This window comes from Kogia breviceps, chromosome 15 (assembly GCF_026419965.1).
Source record: "Kogia breviceps isolate mKogBre1 chromosome 15, mKogBre1 haplotype 1, whole genome shotgun sequence".
NCBI classification, from domain to species: Eukaryota; Metazoa; Chordata; class Mammalia; order Artiodactyla; family Physeteridae; genus Kogia; species Kogia breviceps.
This window is the reverse complement of record NC_081324.1, coordinates 9,259,955-9,282,861: the sequence shown is the minus strand read 5'-3', so window position 1 is coordinate 9,282,861 and position 22,907 is coordinate 9,259,955. Positions and strand designations below refer to the sequence as shown.

General features: G+C 36.2%; 1 pseudogene; it reads left to right on the top strand.

The window, feature by feature from the left end:
* Positions 1-20,780: 20,780 nt before the first annotated feature.
* Positions 20,781-22,209, top strand: LOC131742766 (importin subunit alpha-8-like; annotated as a pseudogene).
* The last annotated feature ends 698 nt before the right edge of the window (positions 22,210-22,907 follow it).

Below are 22,907 nucleotides of genomic sequence, written 5' to 3'. Positions count from 1 at the left end.
GTGTAACTAAATAACCAAGAGATAACTGAAGAAATCAAAGTGGAAATTACAAAATACCTAGAGACAAATAACAATGAAAACATGATGACCCCAAACCTATGGGACACAGCAAAAGCAGTTCTAAGAGGGAACTTTATAGCAATACAATCCTACCTCAAGAAACAAGAAAAATCTGAAATAAACAATCTAACCTTACACCTAAAGGAACTAGAGAAAGAAGAAAAAACAAAACCCAAAGTTAGTATAAGGAAAGAAATCATAAAGATCAGTGTGTAAATAAATGAAGTACAAACAAAGAAAACTATAGCAAAGATCAATAAAACTAAAAGCTTGTTCTTTGAGAAGATAAGCAAAATTGATAAACCTTTAGCCGACTCATCAAGAAAAAGAGGGAGAGAACGCAAATCAATAAAATTAGAAATGAAAAGGAAGTTACAATGGACACCGCAGAAATACCAAGCATCATAAGAGACTACTGCAAGCAACTCTATGCCAATAAAATGGACAACCTGGAAAAAATGGATAAACATTTAGAAATGTATAACCTTCCAAGGCTGAACCAGGAAGAACTAGAAAATATGAACAGACCAATCACAAATAATGAAATCACAAGTAATGAAATTGAAACTGTGATTAAAAATCTTCCAACAAACAAAAGTCCAGGAACAGATGGCTTCACAGGTGAATTCTATCAAACATTTAGAGAAGAGCAAATACCCATCCTTCTCAAACCCTTCCAAAAAATTGCAGAGGAAGGAAGACTCCCACACTCATTCTACTTGGCCACAATCACCATGATATAAAAACCAGACAAAGATACTACCAAAAAAAAGAAAATTACAGACCAACATCACTGATGAATATAGATGTAAAAATCCTCAACAAAATACTAGCAAACAGAATCCAACAACACATTAAAAGGATCATACGCCATGATCAAGTGGGATTTATTCCAGGGATGCAAGGGGTATCTTCAATATATGCAAATCAATCAATGTGATACACCATATTAATAAATTGAAGAATAAAAACCATGTGATCATCTCAGTAGATACAGAAAAAGCTTTTGACAAAATTCAACACCCATTTATGATAAAATCTCTCCAGAAACTGGGCATTGAGGGAAATTACCTCAACATAATAAAGGTCATATACAACAAACCCACAGCAAACATCATTCCCAATGGTGAAATACTGAAACCATTTCCTCTAAGATCAGGAACAAGACAAGGATGTCCACTCTCACCACTATTATTCAACATAGTTTTGGAAGTCCTAGCCACAGCAATCAGAGAAGAAAAAGAAAGAAAAGGAATACAAATCAGAAAAGAAGAAGTAAAACTCTCACTGTTTCCAGTTGACATGATACTATACATAGAGAATCCTTAAGGTGCTATCAGAAAACTACCAGAGCTAATCAATGAACTTGGTAAAGTAGCAGGATACAAAATTAATGCACAGAAATCTCTGGCATTCCTATACACTAATGATGAAGAATCTGAAAGAGAAATTAAGGAAACACTCCCATTTACCACTGCACCAAAAAGAATAAAATACCTAGGAATAAACCTACCTAAGGAGACAAAAGACCTGTATGCAGAAAACTATAAGACACTGATGAAAGAAATTAAAGATGATACCAACAGATGGAGAGATATACCATGCTCTTGGATTGGAAGAATCAATATTGTGAAAATGACTGTACTACCCAAAGCAATCTACAGATTCAATGCAATCCCTATCAAATTACCAATGACATTTTTTTTTACAGAGCTAGAACAAAAAAATCTTAAAATTTTTATGGAGACAAAAGATTCCGCATAGCCAAAGCAATCTTGAGGGGGAAAAAAAAAAACAAACGAGCTGGAGCTGGAGGAATCAGACTTCCTGACTTCAGACTCTACTACAAAGCTATAGTAATCAGGACAATATGGTACTAGCACAGAAACAGAAATATAGGTCAATGGAACAGGATAGAAAGCCCAGAGATAAACCCATGCACCTATGGTCAACTATTCTATGACAAAGGGGGAAAGCATATACAGTGGAGAAAAGACAGTCTCTTCAACAAGTGGTGCTGGGAAAACTGGACAGCTATATGTAAAACAATGAAATTAGAACACTCTCTAACACCATACACAAAAATAAACTCAAAATGGATTAAAGACCTAAATGTAAGACCAGACACTAAAAAACTCTTAGAGGAAAACATAGGAAGAACACTCTTTGACATAAATCACAGTAAGATCTTTTTTGACCCACCTCCTAGAGAAATGAAAATAAAAACAAAAATAAACAAATGGGACCTAATGAAACTTCATAGCTTTTGCACAACAAAGGAAACCATAAGCAAGAAGAAAAGCAACCCTCAGAATGGGAGAAAATATTTGCAAATGAAGCAGCTGACAGAGGATTAACCTCCAAAATTTACAAACAGCTCATGCAGCCCAATATCAAAAAAACAAACAACCCAATCCAAAAATGGGCAGAAGACCTAAACAGACATTTCTCCAAAGAAGATATGCAGATTGCCAACAAACATATGAAAGAATGCTCAACATCGCTAATCATTAGACAAATGCAAATTAAAACTACAATGAGGTATCACCTCACACTGGTTAGAATGGGCATCATCAGAAAATCTACAGAAACGAATGTTGGAGAGTGTGTGGAGAAAAGGGAACCCTCTTGCACTGTTGGTGGGAATGTAAACTGATACAGCCACTATGGAGAACAGTATGGAGGTTCCTTAAAAAACTACAAATAGAACTACCATACGACCCAGCAATCCCACTCCTGGGCATATACCCAGAGAAAATTCGAAATGTCACATGCACCCCAATGTTCAATGCAGCACTGTTTACATTATCCACGTCATGGAAGCAGCCTAAATGCCCATCGACAGACGAATGTATAAAGAAGATGTGGTACATATATACAATGGAATATTACTCAGCATAAAAAGGAATGAAATTGGGTCATTTGTAGAGATGTCGATGGACCTAGAGACTGTCATACATAATAAAGTAAGTCAGAAGGAGAAAAACAAGTTTCATGTATTAATGCATATATGTGGCATCTAGTAAAGTGGTACAGATCAACTGGTTTTTAAGGCAGAAATAGAGACACAGATGTAGAGAACAAATGTATGGACACCAAGGGGGGAAAGTGGGGTGGTGGTGGGATGAATTGGGAGATTGGAATTGACTTATATACACTAATATGTATAAAATAGATATCTAATGAGAACCTGCTGTATTAAAAAATAAAATTAAATTTTAAAAAAAGACCTGCTTTTTCTTGGAACCCCATTACTATTGGAAGAAGCCAGGCTAGCATGCTGGGTAGTGACAAAGTGTCACACGTGAGAGTGAGGCTGTCCTAGATAATGCAGCTCCAGCCACTGCATCAATTGATCACAAATGCATGAGTGCCCAGGAGAGATCAGCTGAGCCTTCCCAGAATAGCTGGCTTGCCTCTGTGACTTTACAGCTCCAGTTAGATTTTGTCTATGTACTCTCTGCATTCTTTCAATAAGATGGAATTTTATATTTTACCCCTGAAACTTATATTTAATTGTCTTCTGTGTAATGGTATCTGTGTAGATACCTGTCATGGGTTGAACTCTGCACTCCTCAACAGATATGTTGAAGTCTTGACTCACAGAATCTCAGAACGGGACCTTATTTGGAAATAGGGTTCTTGCAGGTGCAATTGCCTATTTTTAATGCATTTATGTAAGCTTGGTATTAAGTCTTCTTTAAATATTTTATATAATTTACTGGTGAAGTCATTGCAGCCTATAACTTTCTCTGTGGGAAGGTTTTGCATTAGAAATTTAATTCTTGATGATATAGTGATACAAAATTTTTGTTTCTTCTTGTGCCAGTTTAAAAATTTTGGCTACTTAAGGTAATTTTTCCATTTCCTCCAAGTTGTTGAAATTGTTACCTTAAAGCTATTTATTATTTTCTCTTACTAGGATTTAATGATTATATGATGTTTAGTGCTGCCCTCTTTTCTCTCTGAATATAGATATTATTTTTTAAATCCTCCATCAAGTTATTTATCATATGTATCAATCTTTCTGTACAAACAGCTTTTGAGTACATTAATTCTTTCTATGTTTTTCTTCTCCACTTTATGGATTTATATTCCTTTGTCTATTCCTTTTATCCTCTACTTTGTACTTGGAGTTTAATTTTCTCTTGTTTCCTTAACTTCTAAGGTAAAATTTTAGATAATAAATTTCTGTGGTTTCTTCTTTTCAAACGTAAGCATTGGATTGGCCAATTTCCCTGCCAACACTACTGAACTGCATTCCATGGATTTTGCTGTGTTGTATTTCTACTTTCATTTGATTAAAATATTTCTAATTTACTGAGTGTTTTCCTCTTTTATTCATGTGTTATTTAAAGTTATATTTAATTTTTAGGTATTTGGTTATTTTTAAATGTTTTGTTATTTATTTCTGATTTGATTCCATTTGGTCAAAGACCTTACTCTAAATGATTTAAAAATGTTTAAATATATTGAGACTTAGTTTTCACAGCATGCATTCTACCTATGAATGGCATGTGTTGCTCATTTGAAAATTTATAATTTGAAAACTCATTTGAGTTCCTACACCTTGCCTCTGATTTTCTAATATCTTTCTTCAGTTCACTCACCAAGCATATATACAGACCATTTCAAACCTTCCCTAATCTCCTCAAATTTCTAAACTTTCTCATCTATTTTTCACAGAAAATGACCTCACTTCTCACTGCACAGTGAAAATAGACGGTCCAGACAGGTGTGCTCTCACTTTCTGATACCAAATATAGAAACCTATTTTCCTTTTCACCTGATAAAATAGTGGAGTTTTTCTTCCTATCAAAGACTAATCCCTTTGCTCAGAAACTTGTATCTCTCTCTCTTTCATAAACCTTACCCCAAAGTATATCCCTTATCTCTCATATAGTTTAAGCCTTTCAAGTAGTTCTTTCCCACGTGTTATTAAATTTGCTGCAACTAAGGGAGAATAAAAAGCAACCCGACAACTAAACCCCTTTCTTAACTGCTCATCCTCCTGGTGTTACCATCAGATCTGTTTTCTCTCCCTCATGGCAAAATTTCTCAAACATTTTTTTTTTCTATAGTCTATTTCCTCACCTTCTGTTCATTCCTCTCCATACAGAAATTTTACTGTTTTCCTTTCGGATAGTGTTAGTTACTCTAGTACATTGACTAGAATCATCTGTCTTTTCATTAACACATGGCATTTATTTCTCCCAGGTGAGAAACTGTATTCTCAGACTAGTGTCAAGGACCATACAAAGTACTTGTAATCATATACTGCAAGGAACAGACTCGTGGATACAGGCTGTTCAGTCTGAGCTGACGTCACCACCAGTAGATAGTGGTCAGAATTCTTCAAGGGACAGAGTGAGAATTTCCATGATTCCTTTTTCATCGTAAATAGAAAACATAATGAGAGCTGACTGAATCCAAGTTCTTACAAAAAATAAATAAAAATAACATCGATTATAATAATAATGAGAGAATATAATTTTAGTTATCTGTTTTGAAACATTGCTGTTATTGTGCTAACATCTGTATTCTGATAGCATATGCGGCAATCTTTTACGTTCTTTCTAATCTACTTCTAATTTTAATACACTATGCTTATATAAACTGAAGTGAAGCACTCTTAGATTGACATCTTGTTATCACTGACCCCACAGAAATACTTCTAGGAAGTAACTTTGCTTTTCAAGGCAGTATAGTTATTTGCATGCATTCAAAACGAACGTTCTCTTTTTTGCCAGGTTATAATTATACAAATCCATTGCACAATAAAGATTATATTTTGAGGATTATGTATGAAAATAACCCTTATTTGGAAAGCAAACTATTGTGCAACATTACTGTAAATCCTTTGTGGGACAAGTGCCTTCCTGGGAAACTGGTATAGTGTCTCCTCTGTGGCTTGAAGCATTCACAGTAGGGAAGGTCACTTTCTGGCATGTCAGAAACCTTAGCAAATTTGAGGAAATGCAAAAAGAGAATAACTCACCCACGTTAAAATTTCTGTAGGCAAAACTTGGTGAAGATGAATTTCTTGGTTTTGATTTCCTAGCCTTGGAATATACAAATAACTATGCAAAATAGAAACTATTAAAAATGCAACACTATTGCCCTTAAATAATATCTAATGTGAAATCTTAGTATGGTTCACCAAGTATTTGCATTAGGGTTATATTTTTAACAGTTTTAGGATTATCCTCTGTCAGCTTGTCTGATTGGAATTAATGATAGAGATCAGTGCCTCGACTATAATTCTCTTAACCAGATTAGTCTCTGGGAACAGGCTAGCGCCCAGAAAGAAAAAAAAGGCAACAAAGGACCTGATTCAGGAAAGGATAGGACATGACCTAGAAGCATATTTCACCAGAAAATTTACCATATGCAAATGATAAAAAATTATACAGTTAAAAAAGTAACAAACTCAATAATTAAATATAAAAATGAGCAGATCCCCAAAATTTAATGCCAAGTAAAAAAAGTAAAATCAGTGCAAAGTGTAATATATAGGGGGTGTGTGTTAGAGGAGTGCCATAAAGAGTAAGAATGGGTTATGAAAGCAGGGAATAGAAAATAAAATATAACAAAATCAATTTTAAATGGTGACATGTATACAGCCAGGACTATGATTTGCTGTAAAGGAGAATGATGATCAAAATGAATGAAAGAGGCAAGAGATGAAGTTGAAAATTTATGTAGAGACCAGGTTGTGCAGGGCTTTATAAGCCATAAGAAAAGTTTAAGCAGACTAGAGACATCAGCTGATTTATGTTTCAAATTGATGACTTGTATTGCTGTGTAGACTGGGTGGAAAGGGGTAAAAGAGGTCATTGTGGGTCCATTGCAGTAGTTCAGGTGGAAGTGTGGGAGCAGTGAGGGATCAGAGATGAGATAGCACATTGGAGCAGGAAAGGGGCAGTGCAGGAAGAAATAAGTGATTGGATTCAGATCAATTTTGGAGTTAAATCACCAAGCTTCCTGATTTTCTGCAGTGGACACTGGAATGTGTGAGGATGTGGAGAAGAACAGAGTTCAATTTTGACTTTCAACGAAGTGGGACAGGAGATCTATTAAACAATTCATAATTTTTAAAATTTAGATCGGGTAAAAATTATGAATGCCTATTTATATATACAAATTATATCAGTGTATTTATATACAGATTGCCTTTAATCTTGCTGGCTAGTGTTGGTCCTGCTACACAAACAAACAATATGTTAGGCCCACTCTAGCAAGATGAAAAATAGATACTGACATTCAGAGGAGCATAAACTAATAGGTCTGAATTTCTGTGGTAGAAGTGGGGAAAAGTATTAAGTGAATCTATGTTAGAGGTAAATAGTCTCTAGAATATGTAAATCAACCATATATAAACAGAATGTCATTCTCTTTTAAGGGACTCAAAAATGGACCTAGTAATAAGATATTGTTAAAATTGAGTATTCATTTCTGAATAAACAAGGAAAGAGCTCTTAATTTCTTATAAAAGGAAAGATATTTTCTCAACTTGCTAAAAATTATCTACCAGAAATTGCTGTAAACAAAATACTTAATGATGAAATGTTAGAAGAAATTTCATTAAAGTCAAGAATAATCATTATACACACCATCACTATAATTATCCAACACACTAGTAGCATACTGGAATAAATTATCTCTCACATCAGCAAAACTCATGCAGACAACAAAATAAGCAGAATTCATCACACAGACACTCCCTGAGACATTCAGATTAAAGAAATATAGAGAGCTTCTTAAGTGGATGGCATGAAGGAACCTTCTGATTAATAATAGGAGTACTTGAAACATATATACCACTTACTAGACACAGTTCTTATTTTTTCAAACATATATTAACATTTCTAAAGCCTTCTCAACAACCGTATGAAATTGGTACAATTATTATCACTGTTTTATAGATTTAGTAAAATGATATATGGAGATATTAAATTATCCAGAATCAACTTACTAGCAAAGATCCAAACACAGGCAGTCTGGCTTAAAAGCCTGTAAGTTTTAGTCACTAAACTTTCTCATTGGCTTGACACATTTACTTTAACACTTATTCCCATCGTGAGCAATTCTTTGTTCTACTGCCTAATCATTTCATGCTTTTGATTTCTTAGACAACTTAAGTAAGTTTTATGATTATTGTAATGCAACATGAAAAAAATCCCCCCAAATATCTCTTGCTATATTATTGTATATATTTAAAAGTGTGTCAATCTAATGGTCAGTCAACTAAGAAAATATTAGAAAATCATCCCCTACAGGCACAGATTTTAGGACTCTTGTCCTTGCAGCTTCCCTGATATAAACTCTTCCAATTATGCCCCCTCCATTTGTTTAGAATACTTATTTTCATCATTAAACTAGAGCATATGGTCAGACTCAAGGAAATCTGTATACTCTTTATATAATTGTTTATTTTCATTAATAAATGATACTCTTAAAAACGTCAGGAAGAGTGGTACTTGGGAATAACAGTGCCTTGAATATCATGTCCTTTCTAGTGGAACAATTGATTACCCTCATCAGTGTGTACAGACTGGAAAGTATTCATTTTTAACTCTGAATGGAGTATCCATGTCCAAAACAAACATTATTAGCATTGCTAATAATGAACTTACAGTTAAATTCAGTTGCATGAAATTTTAGGACTGAGTTTCTAATAGTGGTATTTTCAGGCTAACACAATAATTAGGAAAGAAAACATATCTTTAGTACAAAGTGTTAATGAATTTTTTGATATTGTTTTTTAAGCAAACAACAAAGAACTTTGCCAAGTACAAGATTTTTCAAAGACAGTGAAAAGAAATAAGATAATTCACTTAAGATCACAACTATTGCTTTCTTAATAAATAAGATTAAGAATATTTTATAATATGAGCAAAAACCTAAATAAACAAGAAAAAATTAGGTGAGATAAACCCATTATTTGTATTCTATTTTTAAGCTTTATTAAGATATGTGACAAATAAAATTGGAATATGTTTAAAGTATACAATGTGATACACAGTCAATTTAATTAACACATCAGTTACCTCATAGATTTACCTACCTCAGAAAACGATTAGCAAAGTAGCAATAGTATGTCCATAACTATCAATAATTAAGTGTAAATGGACTAAATTCTCCAATCAAAGACCTAGAGTGGCTGAGTGGATTAAAAAATGAAAACAGACCCAACTATATACTATTTATAAGAGACTCCATTCAGCTTTAAGGGAGACATAGGCTGAAAATGAAGGCATAGAAAAAGATATTTGTGTCATCATTTTATCAATCTAAGGAAGAAGTGTATCTAAAAGAGAGAATTTTTTTAAATGAAAAAGAAGTATTCCTAATTACTTTTCTCTACAAAAACCATTGTGCATATGTTTTAAGGAAAGTGATACATACTATAAAAATACAAAAATTATATATAAGTAATTTTATTAGTATTAGTAGGTGCCAACTCTGTAACTCTATAGCATTATAAAACATATATACTTTGTTACATGCTAAGTATATCTTGAAAGTAACTACTTTCCCACTTCCTCTCCTTATTCCTTCCAGTGCCTTCTTTACATACCTACAAAAGAGATCTTAAACCCACATGAAGCATTACTGCTCTCTTGCATGACTATTCATTACTTTAAGAATTAAGTCCAAACTACTTAAATTACCTACGTGAGTCTACATATTTCTTTTTCTAGTCAATCTCTTTGACCTCTTATGCATCCACGTGCCCTATTCAATACAGTCAAGTCACATTGGTTTTCTTTCAGTTGATCATTCCCAGTTCTGTGCCAACTCAAGGCCATGGATACACTGTTTCTTCTACCTAAAAATGTTATTACCCTCAGGATTTACGTGGGTAGTTCCTTCTCAGTTACAGCTCGACAAAATGACATCTCAATATAAGGGAAGTCTCCTTTAAAATCCTCAGTAAAGAATTCCCCCTCACATATTATTTGTCAGACCCTTGTTTTTCTCTTCACGTTATTTTATTCATTTGTGTTTACCTCTTTCTGTCTGAATCCTCTACTAGAACATACATTCTGTGAAGGCAGGAACCATGTCTGTCTTGTTCAATATTCTTAGCTCCTGGCCAAGCAGGTGAACTATAAATATTGGTTGAATGAGTAAAGCAGTGATGACTAATTGGAAAATAGAAGTTTTTGTAAAACAAATCTGAGAAATGACAGATGAAAAAGAATGGCATTATATTGTATTCCTATAAGCTGTAAGCTTTAGGTCTAAAACCTTTTTTTTTTTTAAATTTAGGAGTGAGAATTTGATTGATAATAATATTGAAATTCTTCACTCTAATGAATTTTCTTGAGGTTACATTTTTAAAGCCTATCTGCTTATTCTGTAAATCTTTTTTCCCACATACCTTTTCTCAGTTTGGTATATATTAGGTATGTCAAATTCGCTCTGTGTAAATTATAACTCATAATTCCACCCTCTCATCCAGGTCTATTGATCTCCTAGTTTTTCTATTTTAGTAAAAGTCTCCACCATCCACAGAACCCACAAGTCTTCTTTAATTGTACTCTTTTCTTCACCCCTTAGAGCCAATCTGTCAGCAGGTCCTGAAATCCCAACTCTAAAACATATCATGATTCACCCTGCTTCGTTTCAGCTATACACTTTCCACCTTAGATCAAGAGGTTAGCAAGTGCCAAGGCTTTTGCTATAATGACTGCCTTTATTGTCTGATGGTGTGGAAATCACTATGCAAAAGGAGAAGAACCATGGTGACAAGAATGAGAAGAGATGTTTTTATGCATACTGAGTGGTGTTTAAGAGACATTCTGTTCTGAAACACTAGAAGGACTGGCATAGTGACTGAAATATATGTACATAAAAGGAGAAATGTGTGGGAGGGTGAGGGAGTTACATGAATGAGTAGCATCATTGAAACAGCAACACAGAAACAAATGACATTAGACTGCAGAGGGGTTGTCTTTCAGGCCCATGTATATTGTATCTATTAGACTCTCAGTGTGCTTCTGTCTATGGCACAGGTTCAAGTTCTTCTATGTATCTCTCTTAGTATCTTGGGCACCTGGACCATTAGTACAGTGATATTATCTTAATTATTTTCTGTGTTTTACAGACTAGAAAATTCAACATCAGATAAGGCAAACAACTAGGTTACAAGAAAATGTAACCCTCAATTTGAAACAAACGTTTTCTGACTTTGAAGTCTGTACCCTTTACACTGTACCACAATGATTGGCCCATGTCTTATCCATACTCATATCAACAGTGCCAGCATTACATCGAATACTTTTTGGAGCCTGTTTAATTTAATTTATAAACTGATACCACTTCAGTATGAAGAACGTTCATTTTTTTTTACAAAGATATTTATATTTCTCACTGAGTAAGGACTAATTTAGTCGATTGATCAACAATTTGGCAGTGAATTACTGAGCTAATGTTTTAGCCAAAGCTCAGCAGGGCTTCTATAACATCCTCACAAACACTCGTGGTTCATACATGATTCACCTGTACTTAGTCTGCTTCCCATAAAAATAATCTAACATCATTTTTTTCATCAAATTAAAAAGCCTTCCATTCATACACTTTGATGGCTACTAAATTACAGTGTCAGCATACAGATGTGAAACTGAACTATATTTAGAGAAATGGCAACACTCTGAAATAAATGAGTTCAGGTGAATAATTACTTTCTATCCGTAAGCCTGGGAATTTCTAATATATCATCTGCCTGTTCCAACAATGCCGAAAGGAAGAGTTAGTTCTTTGTGAATTGTTAATCATAGCCCTTAATAACTGATTGCAAACTCTCACTAGAGTATATATTACTTCATTATAAATTGCACTCTGGAAACATGACATTTTAAGGAAATACAGTGAGAGATTTGCTTGTAAAAAATATTCTACCTAGATATTAATCTATAATTAAATTATTTTAAAAATTCTGCAGTTAGGTCCACAATATCTTCATAGGTACCCGCAATATCATTAATGAGAGTTGCAGTGATACTGCCTTCAAATCTCCTTATACTTCCACCTAGTAAATATGTGCATGCAGTTCCTGTACATTATTCTGTACAAAGTTTATTATGGAGGACTACCCCTCCAGACATTAGTTATTATAGAGCACAACACCAACAATTTTCATTTGACTCTTCGGAGAAGCCTTGTGTGGTTCCAAGCTGGTAGGTTCCTGGCAAATCCTCCTCCTGGTGTTCAAGACAGACGAACTTGTGCCTTTACATGATCTTTCAAGGTTATCTCTGGCAGAGTATGGCACATTATTTAGGGGATACAGACGGCTTACATCTAAGCTAGCTGTGTATTACTCCTGCAAGACAACTCTAACTTTAGAACTAGATCAAATACAATAATTTATATATACTTTTAGGACATTTCCTAGGTAACACGTTCTGAGTTATTACTGTTGTATCTGATACTGTACTCAGTATTTTAACTGTGCTATGTTAATACCCTCAAAGGTTGCATGAGGAAAATACTATGATTATCTTTAGTTGCAGAGGGGAAACCAAGGTTCAAGGAGGCTTTGTCACTTGGTCTAGGACATGTAATATGTGAAAGCCGTGATGACTTTGTTCTAGACTGTGTTCTAGGAGGGGGCTGATTTTTTGTTCAACAGATTTATGTGCCTTATTCGCTGTTATATTCACCTGCATTAAATTATACATGCCATTTTAAGAGTTGTACCTTCAGCATTCAATTATTTTAATTTGCTTTCAATATAAAATGTTCAGAACTAGTGAACTAAGTCATCTGTATTTGAAATCATAAAACGCTTTAAACATATAGAGTTGATCTTATCGTTGCAGCAGTTAAGTGGGTTCAAGTGGAGGTACAAAAAGGGTATTTTAGTCCCTCATTATATTTTAGGAATATTATCCTTGTTGTACCAATTTGTCTAAAATGCAGCTGATAAGCTATATAAATATGTAATGTGTTTTAGCTGATAAAATATCAGTGAAACTAAAAATGAATGAATGCTGTGTAAAAGCCAGGTTAATTAGAAAATGATCCCTCGAGTACCTTCTGGAATATAGTGGAATTAGTGATTTCAACACTTTTTGTTGATGCAAAGCCAAGGAGCCATGAAGAGAGAGTTTTATTCTGATAATTAGAGAAAGCAGTGTTCCAAGGCACTGGGAAGTTATGAGGTCAGGCTGTCTTTTATGTTTGAATCAGCTCCAGAATACCGTTTACTAGTACTATGCAGCTCATTTTTGAAGATTTTGAAGATTTTACTATCATTCAGTACCTCATGAATCCTGAATTTTAGCATTTTATGGATATTTTTCTTTTTGTTCTAGAAACATTATCCTTACATCAAGCTGAGTCTGTATCCATAAAAGAACAATTATGAGAATTGAGTATTTTTAAGTATTTGAAAGTGCTTTGTAAATATTAATGCACTTTATCATGCTCACTTTTACTTGACAATTTAAGTAGGTATATATATGTATATGTGTATATAAAACATGTATTCCAAATATTCTATTAATATGTGGTTAAATATTGTAAACTTCTCAATTTTTAAAAATGGGATAAATATGTATATATTCTATATAAATATATGACCATACAAATATTATTTGTAACTGACATATAAAGAGAGTGTCTATAAACCCTTCTTCCTTTCCTCTTTTCATTACAGTATTATTTACTCTTTTCCCCATAGCCCCTCTTCCTTATTAATTTTACTAGTCTGTGTTCAACTTTTACTTACATATAACTAATGTGTTATTCCAAACCTCATTATTTTTCTAAAGATCCCATCTTTTTTTTTTTTTTTTTTGAAGATCCCATCTTAATACTCAGCACCTCACTCACAGCAGGAAGTCTTGCTCCTATATCATTGGAAAACATGAAGGAGGCAGAGTTATTTATGATACACCATGGGCTATATTCATCTTATCCAGTAACTAAAAATATTTCCAATGAATCTGTACATTTTTCAGTACCCTCTGTAGTGTGATCCTATGGTCAAACTGTCTCAGAGGTTATTTTTTAAAAACACATTCTTTAAAAACTCAGGAAAAAAAATAGTCATAATTATAATCTGGATCGTTACACAGTTTACTAGAGTGAATGCAAACCTGAAATTGCACATGGTCACTAGGAAGACAATTCTTATGAAAAAAAAAAAAAAAGGAATGAGTGAGTGACCACCTGAGGCCATTACCCAAGTTTGATCAAAACCGTATTTCCTGAAATGTAAGAATCTTGGATGGTATTGGGCATGAGTGATATAATAATATCCAAATTATCAAAACCATGATAATTGATTAAGATTTTTTAAAAACTTAAACAAAAGTATAAAAGTGACTCATTGTCACATGGATGACTTCAAGTGAGGAAAAAAATAAGAAAGAAAACAAAAAGAGGGCTTCCCTGGTGGCGCAGTGGTTGAGAATCCGCCTGCCGATGCAGGGGACACGGGTTCGTGCCCTGGTCCGGGAAGATCCCACGTGCCGCGGAGCAACTAAGCCCGTGAGCCATGGCCGCTAGGCCTGCGCGTCCGGAGCCTGTGTTCCGCAATGGGAGAGGCCACAACAGTGAGAGGCCCGCGTACCGCAAAAAAAAAAAAAAAAAAAAAAAGAAAACAAAAAGAAAGGGCTAATGTATCACTATGGGAGAAACACTTAAGGGTTTAATCTCACACTATATAAAAATGTAAGCTCAAAATGGATTAAAGGCTGAAATATAGGAACTGAAATTATAAAACTACCAGAAGAGAACATGGGAAAAAACTTCTTGACATTGGTCTGAGCAAGGATTTTTAGATATGACGCTGAAAGCACAGACAACAAAGCAAAACTACATTAAACTAAAAAGTCTGCACAGCAAAGGAAACAATCAACAGCGAGAAGGGTAACCTATAGAATGGGAGAAAATATTTGCAAATCATATATCTGATAAAGGGTTAATATCCAAATATGTAAGAAACTCATACAACTGAAGAGCAAAAAAACTAGTAACACAATTTAAAAATGGGCAAAGGACCTAAATTGAAAGTTCTCAAAAGAACACATACAAATGACCAAAAATATGTAAAAAAGGTACTCAGCATCACTTATCATCAGGAAAATGCAAATCAAAACCACACTGAGATATCACTTCACATCTGTTAAAATGGCTATCATCAAAAAGGTAAAAATTAAGTATTGGTGAGAATGTTGAAAAAAGGGAACCCTCCTACACTGTTGGTGGAAATGTAAATTGGTACAGCCACTATGGAGAACAGTCAGGAGGTTCCCCCCGCCAAGATTAAAATAGAGCTACCATAAGATTCAGCAGTCCCACTTCTGGTGTATCTGGGGATATCCAAAGGCAATGAAATCAGTATCTCAAAGAGATACCTGCACCCTCATGTTCATTACAGAATTATTTACAATAGCCAACGCATGGAAACAACGTGTCCATGGACAGATGAATGGATAAAGAAAATGCGGTATATAAATATACAGTGGAACATTACTCAGCCATAAAAAGAAACAAAATCCTGCCACTTGCAACAGTGTGGATGAACCTGGAGTGCATTGTGCTAAGAGAAATAAGGCAGACAGACAAATATTGGATGATCTCAGTTATATGTGGAATCTAAAGTAGTCAAACTCATAAAAGTAGAGAGTAGAATGATGGTTGCCAGAGTCTGGAGGAAGAGGGAAATGGGGAGAAGGTGGTCCAAAGGTATGGATCTCTTTCGTTATCCAAGATGAATATGCTCTGGAGATCTAATGTCCAGCAATGTGACTGGACATAATAACAATGCAATAATAACAGTGCAAATCTAATTCGATTGATTTATATGGTTGCTAGGACACCTCCTGGTAAATTCCTCAGAGTTTGTTCATTTTTGGAGCCAAATATACAGCCAATATACAGCCAAACCTGTTGAAGTGGATGGAGCGATGGAAACTGGGCTGGTAAAAGGGTGTGACTTCCAGAGGCAGAAAAAAGGTCCGAGATTCCATAGGGCGCAGTGGTTCAGCGTGTAGGCACTTTCACAAATCCATCCTCCAAAAGAGTTCACGCCAAATTCTCTGACTTTTCAACTCCCAAGATGCCTTCTGTGTGGAGCGGGTCAGGAAAGAAGAGGTCATTTACCTGCCTATATGGTGAAAGAAAGGCAAGCGTAAGCAAGGAGAACAAAGGATGGCAAACATTTGTTCCTTGAGAGCAAGGACTGGGGCTGCTTTGCCCAACATTTTATTTCACATTTTCTCACACAGTTTTTGACACTTAGGTGATCCTCTATACACATGAGATAAATGAACATTGATAATAGGAGTAGGACTTTGTGTAGCAATCCAGAGACCAACAGGAAACTTGTTAGAGAACTTGTTAGCAGGAAACTTGGTAGAGAACTAATATTTAATATATTTAGAGAGTCAAGATTTCAAATGTGTAAGGTTAAACAAAAATAGTTCTTACCATTTTCCTTTTGAAAAACTAAGTGTATCTCAATGGTTTTCTAACAGTTAATGACATAAATATGGTAGCCAATGTATCCATGATCCTTCATCTCTTTGTGTGTAGAAACAAGATGTTAACCATTAGACTCTAATGCCCTATCCCAGTGGCTCCCAATTATGAAATGCACAGACCCCAAACATGCTCACGGGTGTAAACTGGAGAAAATAGTTTCTGTATGACAAAATTGTAGTTGAAATACTTATCAAAACAATATAGACTTTGATGTGAATATGTTGATATATACATACAGACATATGTAATTATACAATATGTATTTCAAAACCTGGAGAAAAGTCACTCTCTGTATCAAATTGGGACTCTCACACCCTATTTTAAGCAAGGATGAACTGAAAAGAGGTATCTAAAAGCAGATTTCAGCGATATTTGTAAGGTAGCTGAAGTCAGTATTGGTGCAATTTATGCTACCTAGGCATAAAAGGCAACCCATTGCCTGCTTCTCTGGAATAATAATTCCAAAAATGGTTACTTTGAGGGAATAAAACTTTTTAAACATATGCCTTCCAACCTCTGCAGATAATACTGCAGAAGCCTTCAGTTAAGATGCCTCCCTCCTTTTAAGTGAGTGTCACTGATATCTGTCACGTGGGTTCCCAACATCTCCTGAAACTTTGTTTCACTCAGATTGGCTCAAATTTTAAGGGCAGTCACAACATGATCAAAATAAATGTCTTTATTTTTTTAATACAGCAACTATTCCCCAAATCTTATTTTACTCAGTACTTATGTACATGTTTCTGTGTGTCTTTATCAATAAAGCAAATCTTCATCTTAAAACCAAGAATAACACCATGAAATTCAAATCCTTTCACCTATCAAAATTGGTAGAAAATTTTCTGACAAAGTAATAATTGCCACCGGATGCTTCAACAGCTCTGCTGCAGCTATCATGATAGATTTGGTGATAGTGCATCTTTCTGACATTACATTATATAAATTAGGGTACAATGTGTTAAATTACTGCCGCAGCAGGAGATGCAGGTCTGAAAGAAGAAACACTCAGAATCTTGAGTATCAGATAGTCAGAAAAGATAAATTATTGGAGGTCAATTAGTCCATTATGTATTTATTTCCCTGATAAATGACTTACTTATAAAATAGATATTTTGCATTCTAATTCAAAGATTTTAAAATATAAATGCTAAATAAAATTGCAGTGAATTGACTCACCCTTAGACTGACTATAATTATCTCTGATTTCTTAGCACATTTAGCTGACAACAAAAAAATCCAACAAAGAACTTTGGGGTCACTATTTCCTTTGGAAAAAGGGGATATATTTCATTTGCAATGTTGCTGATATTAAAAGCGGATATATTTTCTGACTTAAACACTGTTGGATTTACTGGCACTTTAAGAATAAGCAAGAGCTTAAGAAGTTGTTTCCTGTAATTGGAGAAATGCTTCCTCTGGAATTCTTGGAACCAAGTTTCCCAAATTGTTTTGCATTTTTTGCATTTTGGCTTCTGTCCAGATCAAAATATTTGGTATTTGTGAAGGCCCAGCTGAGACTGTACAAATCTGGTTGGAGTAATTGGGTATGTTGGACTGTATTGTACTGATTATTCAGAAAGCGAGTACTTAAGTGACATGGACCATCTTCTCTCGTTTTTGTAATAGAAACTAATTTCTTATGTTAAGTACATGCTTCCTATGTATATTAAGGAGCTTTAGAAACCTGCTCTTTTGGTTGGCTTGGGAATTTGAGATTGAACTTCTTGGCAGTAGAACACCATCAAGAATCCAGAATCCAAAGTTAGTGGAGAGATAACATATACCCAAATGCAGACACCAACAGAATCTAGAAACGTTGCAGTAGATAGTTCTACTCTAAGTGGTGATACATGCAGTGTGTGTGTGTGTATGGCAAAATGTTGTTAGCCTACTCGGTATTATATTACTATCTGTCTTGAATGTAGTTTGTCTCTGTCATAGAGCTGGGCAGAGAATTCCAGCTCTGATTCTTTTCCTTGGAGGCTGGCACCAGTTCGTATTTTCACAGTCAAGCACACTGACAGAGAAAGATCTTCCTGGGGCTTTCTGAAGCTAGAAGGCAAAATATTTATGTGAACTCAGTTGATATTTCTTAAAACAGCTGTTTTGGAAAAATGACACGGAGTCTGATAAAAGTATGTCAGCTTTTTTTAATGACAGAAAAATCCCTTTGAGACAAAGCAAGATCTGTTTTCCCATGGCTCATTGTAAAACCTGGAATGATGTTGGAAAAGGACTATTCTGAGTAAATAATGTTTTTAACTTTGAAGTTGTAAATATTTTTACAGTTTGAAAGGATAAGTTACATGTCAATAAAACAAGACTTTATATCAGTGATGAAATTGCTTTAAAAATAATTTAAAAACTATTTGTTTCATTTTCAGTGTAAAAGCCTACAATTTACAAAGTGGTACTAGATTAATTTCTAGCTTAATATGATAACCACTTGTTTTTTAACCTTTGTGATCTATTTTTAATTAATTTTTAAAGCAGTATTTGCAAAGAAGTTTTTATCAAATACATAGCACAACTGAGAGTTGTCATACATTTTTCCATATAACTGATTTAGTCTATTCTTTGAATACATAAAAGTGATTAAAAATGTCACTTACACACAATAGGAAAATGTGTTCATTACCATGATAGAATATTGTGTGAAATCTACAGTGCTTAGTTGCTTTTCTTCTACACTATTCAGGTTTCTCCACCTTTGATACTGCTGTCTGCAAGGACTCTGCCCAATCTTCCGTAAAGGGCTAGCCCTACTGGAGATCTTCCACATCTGCCAGTAGGGGCTCATATATCTTCATATTCTTTCTTCCCAAGGTTAAATTAATGGCCTATATCAAATATCATGACCTAATGTCCACATGTATCATCCTTAAATGAATACAACTACTCAGTATTTCCATAGCTATTGAGTTTTACTGAATCATACAAATCAGTTCCTCTATAAAAATAGATAGCAAATTCAATTTAGCCTTTTATTCCCCCACACGGCCTACTGTGTTTTCTAACCAGCCTCTCTCCCATTCTCAATTTGCATAGATTTAAAACAAATGTACTCTTTTCAGGTATTCTCCACCTCGCTGCAAATCACATCAATTGTGACCTCACTTGACTGTAACAATTCTCTAAATGAACATTCCTTTTCACCCACTGGTTTCCTTTCCCTTCCTGGTACAAAGGGTCCCATCCCTTTCCTTTTTATATTCTATGATAATTCATCTTTGTTATTTATCTACTTATAGTCCATTTTCTTTTAAACATGCTTGAACCCAACATTAAAAAATAAGAACAAATTAAAACTCTCTTCCATCATTCATTCTCCTCTTCTTCTTTAGCTCTAGGCCCACTTTTCTGCTGTAATTGTTAACAAACTTTTCTGTGCATACCCTTTCCCTTTTGCTCCTTCTGTTTGATCTGAAATACCCTTAATATTAACCAGATGTCCAAGTAACAAGTAGGGTGCATAATCATAGCTATTTTAGAATTATGGCACATGGATGTTCTTAGAGAAAACAGGGAGGAGTGATTGCTGACCTGGAGTAGCTGAGCAATTATTAATGTATCCGTTGCACTAATTTAGAAGTACATCCTTGGCTGTGTAATAACTGCCAGTATAGTCTCACAATGTAAATTATAATCTTCTTGAAAATTGATACTCTCTGTTAGATTTATGTATTACTTTATTCAATAAATAGAAGTGCCTAGTCACTATTTTATGGGAAATGAGAGAAAGTGCACACATAAATGCAAGTGTAAATAGAGTCCCTAAGCACAGCACCTTACAGGCTTCTGAGAAGCTCAGAAATATCACTGTAAGTGCACATTGTTCTTTTCTAGGGTGATTTCACCCCCAGCATATCTGGGTCATAGAACTTGTGCTGACAGAAGGCAGGATCATAATGAAAAACCATTGCATTGCCTAAGGAATGTTAATGAGAATTATACATTTTAAAAGGCTTTTTAATGTACTAATAATTTTCTTCTTTCAAAATAGTTTTGGATTTTAGAAAAGTCAAGTATTATCACTACTAATCTACAGATGAAAGAACTGACACCTAAGAAAGTTAAATAACATTGTAGGTGATGTCAAGTTGTGTGTTCTATTCAGTTATGAGTTGGAACTTGGCTTTGGGCTTTGAATATTGCTTTCTTTCTATCTCATTAGTCACAGTGGCCCCCTGTCAGGTGGTTTACTTCTTCTAGTCAATATGCCAACTTCAGAAGCTCTAGAAGAGAGGCTTAGAGAATTTTTGGCCCAGGCAAAGATGCATCTGTAAGGTGGCAACAGAGGATGGCAGTCAGCCTAGGGCTCTGGAAGGTGGAGAAGGATGAGCAGGCCTTAAAGAGACGGAACGTCACCAGCTTCTGCCCAGCCCAGCATCTGAAAAGCTGACCAAATTGACCAGCCTCACCTTCCGTGAATAATCAATGGTGTGAATGCCTCAGATCCAGACCTATATTTCTCGGCTGCCCAGGGGGCCAGGAAAATTCTGTCCCAAGTAAAGAACCCTCCTCTAAAACTGATTGTTGAAGCAGGGCTCATACCCAGGCTGGTGGAGTTCCTAAAGGCATCACCGCTGTTTGTAGCTAGAGGCAGCCTGGGCTCTGACCCATTTTGCTTCAGGGACTTAGGAGCAGACCCTAGCCAGCCACTGGGGAAGGGCAGGGGCATCCAGCCCTTGACTGAGCTCTTGCCTTCCTCTCGTAACTGTGTGTGAACAGGCAGGGGGGGCTCTTGGTAACAGAGCAGGTGATGGCCCACAGTTGAGACATCATCTGGAGCAGTGCCATCTCACGCCTGCTGGCCCTGGTGTCATCAACCAGACCAGTCTTAATGCTATGGAGCATCACATGGACCTTGTCCATCCTGTGCTGAAACAGGAGCCCCTGCTCTCAGAAAAAGCAGTGAAGTAGATGTGGCCCATCCTCTCCTACCTCCTGCACCTCCAGGACACCCACTGAGCCCTGCCCTACCTCAGCGAGGGCTGCAGCAAGTGCATCAGCCTCGTGATGGATGCAGGGGTCCTGCCCAGTCTGGTCCAGCTCTTGTCCAGCTCAGAACTCAATGTCTTACCTCTCTCCACACTGAGGGGTCATCGTCCCTGGAGCAGGCCACAGACCCAGGTGGCATTGACGCAGGCACGCTGAGTGTGCCCCCCCCAGCCTGGATAGGCCCCATGCCCTCCACCCAGAGGAGGCGGCCGGGACCCTACCAGCTCCTCCAGCAGCTGGTTGCTTGTGGCATGATGTCTCCCTTGGCGGCTCTACTGAAAAGTGGAAAGTTTTTGGGCTTCCCGGGTGGCGCAGTGGTTGGGAGTCCGCCTGCCGAGGCAGGGGATGCAGGTTCATGCCCCGGTCCGGGAAGATCCCACATGCCGCGGAGCGGCTGGGCCCATGAGCCACGGCCGCTGAGCCTGCGCGTCCGGAGCCTGTGCTCCACAACGGGAGAGGCCACAGCAGTGAGAGGCCCGTGTACCACAAAAAAAAAAAAAAAAAAAAAAAAGTGGGAAGTTTAATGGCCAGAAGGAGGCTATCTGGATGACAGCTAACTTCACAGCTAGGGGCACTGTGCACTGGCTGATCCAGCCTGTCCACTCTGGGGTCTTGGAGCCACTGATGGATCTGCTCACCGTGTAAGACATCCTAGACACCATCTGTTAAACACCCTCCAGATAGCAGAGAAGCTTTCTTTCTTTCTTTCTTGTTTTCATGACAATTTTATTTATTTTTTTAAATTTTATTTATTTATTTTTGGCTGCATTGGGTCTTCATTGCTGCGCGCGGGCTTTCTCTAGTTGCGGCGATCTGGGGCTGCTCTTCATTGCGGTGCGCAATGGCAGTGGCTTCTCTCATTGTGGCAGTGGCTTCTCTCATTGTGGATCACGGGCTCTGGGCGCGTGGGCTTTAGGAGTTGTAGCACACAGGTTCAGTAGTTGTGGCGTACGGGCTTAGTTGCTCCGCGGCATGTGAGATCTTCCCAGACCTGGGCTCAAACCCGTGTCCCCTGCATTGGCAGGTGGATTCTTAACCACTACACCACCAGGGAAGCCCAGCAGAATGCTTTCTGAGAAGGAAACCTGTGTCTTTTCATAGAAGAACCCGAAAAGGTAACTTCTTTAAGAAACAACACTCCTGTATCTTAGTATATCACGGGTGTAAAGCTTTTTAAACTGAATGTTAATAAAGTTGAAACTTTCACCCCATCTATCAAAAAAATATATCACTGTAACTACACACTTCCGCACATACAGGCCCTTGCCCCAAAACCCAAAAGACCTGTACCTGAAATTGAGTGAGGCATTGTAAAGTATGACTATTTCAGTGATTTTCTGCTG